Source organism: Spinacia oleracea, chromosome 1 (genome assembly GCF_020520425.1).
Source record: "Spinacia oleracea cultivar Varoflay chromosome 1, BTI_SOV_V1, whole genome shotgun sequence".
Taxonomy (NCBI): domain Eukaryota; kingdom Viridiplantae; phylum Streptophyta; class Magnoliopsida; order Caryophyllales; family Amaranthaceae; genus Spinacia; species Spinacia oleracea.
In genome coordinates this window covers 24,654,688-24,662,121 of record NC_079487.1, presented here as the reverse complement: position 1 = coordinate 24,662,121, position 7,434 = coordinate 24,654,688, and the positions used below count along the sequence as shown (strand labels likewise).

The window sequence follows — 7,434 nt, the reverse complement described above, 5'->3', positions numbered from 1 at the left end:
CATTTCAGAAAATACAAAATATAAACTAAGAAGAAAATTTATGGTGAAAGAAAGAAGGATATACATTAATTTATACAATTTTCTAAAATAAAAATGAAAAGATCTAAAATAAGTCCTAGATTTAAAAGAAGAAGGAAAATTAAAAGTAAAAGTATCAAAAGAATTTGGGGACTCTTTTGGTATCAAAAATAACATTTACATCAAATTCACCAAAAAGAGAATCGTTGCTTGAAAATTAGTTATCCGGATCATGCATAGGAGTGCTAAGAGGTAGAGGTGAAGTGAAATTGGGGAGAGAAAGGGGAGGAAGGTTAGGATATGAGAGGATAATATCAGGAGTTTTCGAGAAAGGGACATGATGAGGCTCAAAAAATGGATGCTTAAATGGCAAAGAATCATGTATCTCCTCACTCTCAACTCTATATAATTCCAAAGAAGGCTCTCCCTCTATTTCACAACATTTTCCTTTATCTTCCTCAAATATCACTATGTTCATATTATTACTCTCCTCGACTTCATTTTCATTCCTTACAAAACTCAAATCATCATCATCATCACCTACCAATTTAGAATAATAGTTCAAAGATTTCAAAATTGATTGGATTTGAGCATCTATCAACCTTTGTTGTTCTATTATTTCCAACAAACTATCATTAAAAAATTCAACTAACTTATCATTACGCTCGTTAATCTTAGTTTGTGCCTCTATAAAGGTTGTGAAAACATGCTCTAATTTTGACTCTGATGATTGAGGATCATAAGAATTTTATAAAGGTTGTGGAAATATGCTCTAATCTTGACTCTGATGATTGAGGATCATAAGAATTTTCAAAGCCTACATGGGGAGGGTTCATGATATGACATATAAGGCTCTTCATAAGAAACATATGACAAATCATAGGAATTCATGCAAAAATTAGGAGAATTTTGATAATATGCATCACCAAAACTCGCAACATGAGGATCCAAAGTGTTATAGTCATACATTCCATCATTATCAAATGAACCATCTCCATCGCGGTTATGCCACTCCATAAATTTAATTAAAACCCACTTCAAACACAAATTATAAAATGAAAGAAAAAGAAATAAAGAGAATTATTCAGAAAACCTATACTTATCAACCAATACTTAGTCAATGTCAACCAAAGTCCCCGGCAACGGCGCCAAAAATTCTGATAGGGCCGTCGTCAAGCCTACCAAAAAATAAGAAAACCTAACTTGGTCTCTCTAATGGGTAGAAAGGGCAAGCAAGGGTCGATCCACATGGACTAAGGGGAGCACTGTTAAAATATTGACTATGATAAGCTAGGCAAGGTCTTTTTGGGGTGATGATTTTTGGGTTAAAATGAACAACTATTAAAAAATGCCTTGGGAAAGGGTATCCACCAATCAAATAATTCACAAACCAAGCAATCAAAATGAGAAAGAAACAAAGGGGATCAATTAAGGGGAATCGTTCATCCAAGGGTACTCTAATTACTCTTTCAATCTAGTTAGATTGGCCTAATATCCAACCAAAAACCTATTTTCATGGCTAAGGCATTCAACTAAGCATATCTATATACATGATGAACATAAACAATCAAAGAAAGTCCCATATACTATGTAGTCCCTATTTTCATGGTCCTCCAAGCCTAATGATCTATTTGAGGCAACCCCTTAACTTCATCTTTCAATCCTTCCCTAAGAGTACCTAAATAATGCCTTTATGATGGCCAATCACACAAGCATTCATAAAATATCAAATCAATCAACCAAATTCACCCCAAGTGAAAATCCCATGTTCAATTTATAGGTTCATAATCTCATCAATGGCTTCAACCAATTCCCAAGTAAAACATGTACAACTACTCACAAATCATTCTAAATAGCAAGAACAAAGATATTACAACTAATAACATGAAATCCAACACTAATCTAAGACAAACAGGTAATTAAAAGTGAAACAATACAAAAATAAGTAAAATAAACAATAAAACAAGAGATAGAGTAGGAAATTCTCATTGAAATTGCAAGGAGCCTCCAAATCTTCAAGTTTCCTTCTTAGATTCTTCAAAATCCAAGCATTCAACAAGTTTTTCTCACTTTCTGTGTCTAGAAAACGAGAGTTTCTCTCTCTAAAAACCCTAACCTAAGCTAAAATCTGCTAATACATCCCTCTCCCCCTTGAAAATGTCGTACAATTAGTATATATACCAAGCAACGTAGTAATCTCCGTCAAAAGAAAGTGTTCGCAGAACAGGTCGTCCCGGCCGGGACGGGGTGTCCCGGGCGGGATGAGTGAGCTGGGCTAAAATTGCAAAAGGTTCCAGTACCAAAATCCTGGCCAGGGTGAAATTCGTCGCGGGCGGGACGCCTCGTCGCGGCCGGGATGGGTCCTGGTCGCGGCCGGGATGAATTTTCTCGCGGAGAATCGTACATACTCTTCTTCAAGTGGCCATAACTTCTTCGTTACTCGTCCAAATAAGGCGTGTGACCACTCGTTGGAAAGATCTTGGAATAATATTTCATCACCAACTGGAATCACATGAAAATATTAAGAATAAAAATAGTTATTGTCGTTTTAGTGTGGCTCTTGTGCACAAGTCTTGCAAAAACTCTTCCAAATGGTTTTATTTAAGCTCCTTTGCGCCCTTCCATTCTTTGTGAGTGGCATGTAGACGTGCAAGATCCAAACCTACAACATTAAACACAAGGAAGCAGTACCAAATCCTAAAAATGTGACAAAATTAACTAAAATTTACAAAAGACCTATAACTATAACAATTATCTAAAACTAAGCAAAATAAGATAGGAACTGTACAATGATGATGGAAAAAAATGAAAATGGGAGGAAAAAGACACTTAATAGTTGACAAAACTACCACTTATCAATGGGCTAGCAGTTAAAGGAGACGAGGAAGAGCTTGGCGAAAAAGAGTTAAATTCAATGCCGAAGTTTAGTCATCCGGCAGTGAATGGAGTGAGAAATGAAGATGATGAGGTTAATCTATGCGGCACTCCTTTGTCCCTTACTTGTAAGGATGCAGGAGCAGGAGCAGGAGCAGGCGTGACATTTGTTGTGTTGTATTGCTCTAATAATGGGGGAGAGTAGTAGCACCACTATTGACAGAACTAAGTCTTTCATACTCCTCTACTTTGGTTCAACAAAGTCAAGATTCAATATGCTATACGAAAAAACATGAAAGCAATTAATCTGAAATTATTTGGAATTCTTCCATAAAGTTCATGGCTCCTTATAGTATAAGTATATCCGATCTGTACATATATATTTAAGTATATTATCATGCTATTAATCTAAATTAATTATAATTTAATCTAGTCGATCGATCATCATGTTCCCTATATTTTGAAATTAACAAGCTCCTACATTACGTTTTTATATGATCATCCTTTTTAATTTGAAGCTATGAATTCGGTTTAGTTAAAATGTAAAATACCATAGGAAATGGATAGAACAAGTAGAAATTAAAATATACAATAAGATAATTAAAGATATAATTATAACACAATATATTGGATCAAAATTAATAATAATACTACATCCTCATCTTATACACAATATATTGGATCAAATTAATAATAATAATTACATCCTTATCTTATACACAATATATTGGAAAAGATTAAGAATTTATAAGTTAGTAAAATTCTAATATTACGTAATAGTTTTATTAGCCGTACTCCGTAGTTAGAAACCCGTGCGATATCACTACTAGTTACTCTGTATTTTCATAGAGGAATTAGGAAGTACCTTTAGTTTCTTATATCAGAAAATAAAATTAAAAAATCCTAATTTTCGTTTGACCAATATATATATATATATAGGACCAGGTTCTGGTGAGAACCTCCCTTAAGATAAGAACCATCTTATAATGAGAACCTTTGATAACCGTTGGATTAAAACAAAACGGACAGTTGAGATTAAATCTCGCGAATTTGGTTGCGCGGTTACTTTCTCTCTCCACCTCACAAGAAATGTTAGTCTCTCTCTTCACCCCTCTATACTCTACGGTTTCCTTCTGGTTCATCGAAATTTTGTCAACAATTGCCCAAAGTCGATCTCCAATACGCATTTTCTCTCTCCAATTCTTCAAATTGTTATGAGATTGTTTAGCTTCTGAGTCGAATCTACAAATCGATTTCAAAATCGGACTCTACATTGTATCATTTGTTGAATTTGCTGCCAATTTTCTCAAATTTAAAGGTAAACATTCGAATTCTGTTTGATTTATATGTATTTGATTTCTTAAATTTAGATTTCGAACTAAATTTGAGCCTAGATTAGGTATTAAAATTTCGTTTCTTAAATTTTGTTCTAATTTTGAAGGTTGATACGAACAATTTTGATTTGTCACAGTTGAATTAGTCAAGATTGTTGTTAAATTTCGTGATTCCATTCCAAATTTCTCAAATATAGAGGTAAATGCTGCCAATTTAGTTCAATTAGATTTTTAGGTTTTTAGTTACTTCAATTTTCATTGCTAATTTTAACATTTAGAAATTAATGCTTGCTTTATTCTTCTTCATTCAGACTGTCCTGCACTCGTTATATTCGCAGGTGTATGATGAAATAATGAAGCCTGTTTTCCCACTGATATTCCTAAAAAGCAACATGTTTTGCATATGGTCAAACAGGTAGACACATCATATTTTGAATGCTGAGCTGCAATACATACTACGTATACACCATACGCAGACCAAAAATCCCTAGTTTCTGTGCAGTTTAAGCACACAAACTTATCAAAATAGACGTACAGTTTAAACATCTTGTTAAGTGTGCAGGTTATTTAGGGGTTAGGGTGTTGTGATTGGTATGTGAATCAGTTATCTAGAATAAAAATGTGTTAAAGTAAATAAAATTTAACAAAAGTAAACTTAACCTATCTTGAAGTAAACTAAAGCTCAAGATGATAAATCCTTTTGTTAGTGTTTGTTGTGTTCTGTGTGGATGGTTTTCCCACTTGTACTTACATGTCGTGCTTTGTTGTTATCTATGTTTGCTTGTTTGTTTCTTTTGTGGATGGTAACTAAAAGTAACTAAAAATAAGCAAAAGTGAACGAAATCTCTTCTAGAGTAAACTAAGTCTCTACAGAATTAGACGAATTCTATTGTTTCAGTGATGGTTACTTAAGCATCATTTTGTCCGGTGCTTCAATTTTGCTGTCATTGTCTGACCGGCTGCCTCTCTTTGAGTTGTGACAAGTCATTTTATTACCATATATTACTCTCTTTCTCTCTTCATCAACTATGTAGGTTGTCTGGTGTGGAGTTTCTCGTACTTTTTCCTCTTATTTTAAAAAGTAGATTGAAATCTGGTAAAAGTAAACCAATTAATCTGAAAAGTAAATCAATTAATTTGAAAAGTGAATTCGTGAAACAAGTTGGGAATTCATAAAACCTTTGATTCAATTTAAAAGTAGACTGAAATGTTGGGTAAGAGCCTTGCTAGTCAGGTTAGAAGTAAAATTGTGTAAGATAATGACTCTTGTAGTGTAAAATATACTCAGCTTCTAATATAGCAGAGCAATTCAAATATGAATAAAGTAAACTAATATCTCTTAAAAATAACTAAATCCCTCTTAAAGTAAACTAAATCTATAAGGGTGACTTGTTGTGATGGTTGTTTTGGCAACTTGAAGGTTACGATATTTGATTAAGGTCCTGAGTTCTTAACTCAACTTGGGTGACTGAAAATTTACCATTGTGGTGGCAACTTGAACTTTTTAGGTCATTTTTTATATATTTAAAAAATGAGGAGAAACGCAGTTGCTATTTCGTCTTTTCCTTCCTTCCGTCAATTCAGCAATAGCTAGTCGAAAAAGTATGGCAGTCACTAGCAAGTATATGGTCTTGAGCGTGTTATATACTTATATGGTCTGCTAGGGTCTGTTTTCTAGCATGGTTTGTAATTCTGGTTGAACAACCCTGACAAGTCAAGTCCTGAAGCGAAGGTGATCAAGTCAAACGCGCTGAGTGGAGTACTAGTACTTGCCTCCCCTTCCACCACCTGTTGTTCTTGTTGTTGTTGTATAACAGGGGGTTTCATAGAAAAGAAGCCATCATCCAAGACTTTACGATCTTTGTCATGGTAAAACTGAAACTCGAACTCATGACCTTTATCCTTAAATAAGCCACCCTTCCTAAACCAAAAAAAGTAAATAGAAATAATCTATATTATGTTACTGCTAAAAGTCATCTTAATAACTTAGTTCCTACCGCACCTTTAGTGTTCTTCCAACTTGATGAATCAATATCAGATGTATGCTTTGAATAGACTTCTTGGTCTCTGTCTTGCTGGTATTTTGTTTTTTTGCTGCTTGTGCTTCTATGTTGCCTGCGCAGTTCATTGAGAGTGATGCAACCATCTCAGTATGCTGATGTTATCTGCATTCTATTGCGGTATTTCAGCAGGTGGTTTTGGGTTTGGTTGGGTCTGGCTATGGGGTTCAAGTGCTAGTTTGCAGCCTATTTATGGTGTTGTGACAAGTCTGATGTTGGTGTAGGTTGCTAGTCAAGCTCAAAGATCTGGTCAATGTGAGCAGTCAGTTGTGCCATAGTTGACCTCCGTTGACTATGTCGTTGGTTTGTTTTGTAAATTAAATCTCTCTAAAAGTAAAATAAAAGATAATGGAACTTTGATTTTAATTTTTTCTTAAATATAAAGTCGAAACCTATTAGCTCAAATGGTAGAGCAATGTGTCATTGCACATGGGTGTAGGTTCAAATCCTACATAGGTTGGTGACATTCCATAAAAATTATCACTTGAGTACTCCTCCGATTGAGGATAGAATCACAGTACGGTTATCAGAAAGCCAAGCATTCCTAAGGAAAATGGGAAAATATAGTCCAGGAAAGTAGCCATCCTCAGACATTACAACAGGAACCTAAAATACTGAAACCAAACAATTGTGACATTAATAGGGAACATATGGAATCATCACATTCATAAACATCAGTAAGCCTTAATAGTTTATAATGCCCTTAAGGAAATTTCAACTACACTCAAAATATCTTCATCAATTTCACAAATGCTGGGTAGTTGTGCCCAAATAGTCTTTGTCAATCTGTCATAGTGATTTAGCTACGTTACCACAAAAGCGCCATATGTTTCATAGTTACCCCGTAGTGATAAGTGAGAAGGGTGGAACACCCCCCCCCCTCCCTAGGAGAGCTCATTAACCCTTAGAACAATGAAGCCCTTATCTTATAGACCATCTATACAGATGGAGACTTCTTCCAATTACTAGTTTTTTTGCTGTTTTACACAAATCTGATTCGGATAGTTGTTTTCAAATTTCAAGCCTCATGGTGATAGGAACTATGACAAGGGATGTTAAGTAATGTACTTGGAATTTTAAATAGAAAACTGCAGGAAAAAGATGAATATCTTGGATGGATGAACTGAGAATAACAAAAAAAAAAAGAA

General features: G+C 34.5%; 1 long non-coding RNA gene across 1 annotated transcript; it reads left to right on the top strand.

Annotated features, from left to right (window-relative positions):
- The first annotated feature begins 2,072 nt into the window (after positions 1-2,072).
- Positions 2,073-7,111, top strand: LOC130465771 (uncharacterized). Its single transcript, XR_008925788.1, has 4 exons — positions 2,073-4,210; positions 4,364-4,425; positions 4,538-4,641; positions 6,416-7,111. It is a non-coding gene; the product is annotated as an uncharacterized lncRNA (long non-coding RNA).
- The last annotated feature ends 323 nt before the right edge of the window (positions 7,112-7,434 follow it).